This window comes from Urocitellus parryii, chromosome 10 (assembly GCF_045843805.1).
Source record: "Urocitellus parryii isolate mUroPar1 chromosome 10, mUroPar1.hap1, whole genome shotgun sequence".
Taxonomy (NCBI): Eukaryota; Metazoa; Chordata; class Mammalia; order Rodentia; family Sciuridae; genus Urocitellus; species Urocitellus parryii.
The window spans coordinates 92,205,456-92,207,602 of NC_135540.1; positions in this window are offsets into that span (position 1 = coordinate 92,205,456).

A 2,147-nucleotide genomic window follows, 5' to 3' on the forward strand; every position below is an offset into this window, starting at 1 on the left:
GGGTTCCATATTTTGACTATTGTGAATTGAGGTGCTAAAAATATTGATGGTGTGGCATCTCTATAGTATGCTGATTTTAGTTCCTTTGGGTATAGATCATACATACATATTAATAAATACAATTAATTATAGTAGCCAAAGGCTGTGAAAAAACTAGTGTGCACAAATTTAGGAATGAACAAACAAATGTAATATATTTTACTCCATGAATTATTATTTGACTTTGATAAAAAAAAAAAAAAAAAAAAAAAAAAAAACACACACACACACAAAAGTTAACATGAAGTTAAAGTAATAATTCTATGGAATAAGGCACTGGGCTGACTCCCACATGCTTTCTTTAAAAAAAAATAAATGATTACAAAACTGCCTGGTTTAAAACAATGCAGTGTGTTACATTCCTCAGCAAAGAAGCTTTTATCTGCCAGAGAAATGCAAGCCCCAAAATGCCAATAATTGTACCAATTACTCTATGGGGAGTGGCATGTTCTTTTATTTACCCCAAGAAAGACCTGATTACAAAACATAGGGAGATAAGGATATTTACCTGGAACCTGAAAATCTGTTTAGGAACAGGGTGTATTTAGAACAGGTCAACATGGTCCAAAGTGACCTAGAATTGCCTGGGAAGTTAAATTGCACAGTGAGAATTTAAAAGTCTGATATCATCCTGCTCTCTTTCAAAAGTCTAAGGTAGACCTGGGCAGACACTTCTGGAAAATTCCCTGTATGTTCTAAAAACTGGAGGGCAGGAAGGGCATGCTGTCTTTCTCTTGAAAGGACCACTCACTCCCTTGAGTGTGTCCTCTTTTCTCTTTTCCAGTCCATTCAATTAAATTCTGCCTGCTACCTTAGTGACATGTCTGAAACACCCTGGCATTACCACAACAATAGGATGAGAAAGGACTTCTATGGCTGCCTCAGCTCAGTGGCATAGCTCATGCCCTGTCACAGAATAAAAAGGAATGACTTCTTAACACATGCCACAATGTGGATGAATCTTTAAGACATATTTTACAAGTATTGAAATCAATCACCAAAACCCATAACAATTATTTAAATGTGTTGAAATAAATCATAAAAACCAATATATTATAAACAACTAATTTAAATGTCCCCAGCATAATCCTATCTTTAGAGAGAGGAAATTGATTAGAGATTAACTAGGAATGAGGGATGTGGAATGGTTACAGGTATAGGGAGAATTTGAATTGCTAAAATGCTTCAGCATGGAATATTAACTGAAGATTACAATTCTGAGATTCTCCTCTGAGATTAAACAATTGAAAGGTATACTTAAAATGGTGAGTACTTTCCTATGTGAATTATATGAAAACAAAATTTTTACTGAAAAAAATCTGTTAAACCATGATACCTAAGAAATGTAGATTCAACAAATATTTTTAGTTTAGTTCCAGTCAAGGACTCTATAGGCACAAGTCACCTCACTTGTCATTGTTCCACACACTCTAAAATGCTTAACATGAATACACGTGCAGAACTATCAATTCCTAATTTCAGGAAAGCACTAATGATCATGAAAGAATCATTACACATATGCAAAAATGAAGTCACCTAATCTTTGATTTTTCTGCTTGTCATCCAGAAATCTGAACTGTTCACTTATGTATTTAATTTAACGTGTATAAGTTACATTTTAACTAAGTAATGATTTCTTCTTGGACATCAGCAGAAGCAGAGAGTATTCAGTGTGAAAGAAAGACTTGCATTTTACCAGGATGTCTACAAAAATGACTGTAGTTCTTCTGCTGCTACAGCTGAGTACTCACTTTGGTTTTTGAAGTTGTGCAAAGGTGCTGGTGTGGGAAATGAAATACAGCCATTGAATCAACTTAAAAGAGAATACTGGAGGAGTTCACACAGAGGAGGCATGTGGTAACTGTTTAGAAATCTTCAATGTATGTTTTTGTGGATGGTATAACTCATTTACCATTAAATCTGAGAGCTATCCATTATTGTCAAGAAAAGATGTAGAGAATCTTTACACTCAATTGCTTGATGTAGTGGTTTATAAATTGCCCCCCACGCAAAATTTGAAAATATTAGTCAATATTACAAGAATCTGCCAGTCAGTTTTCTGATTTTGTTGAGAATATATAAAGAGATGTAGTTTTAACAAGAAACTT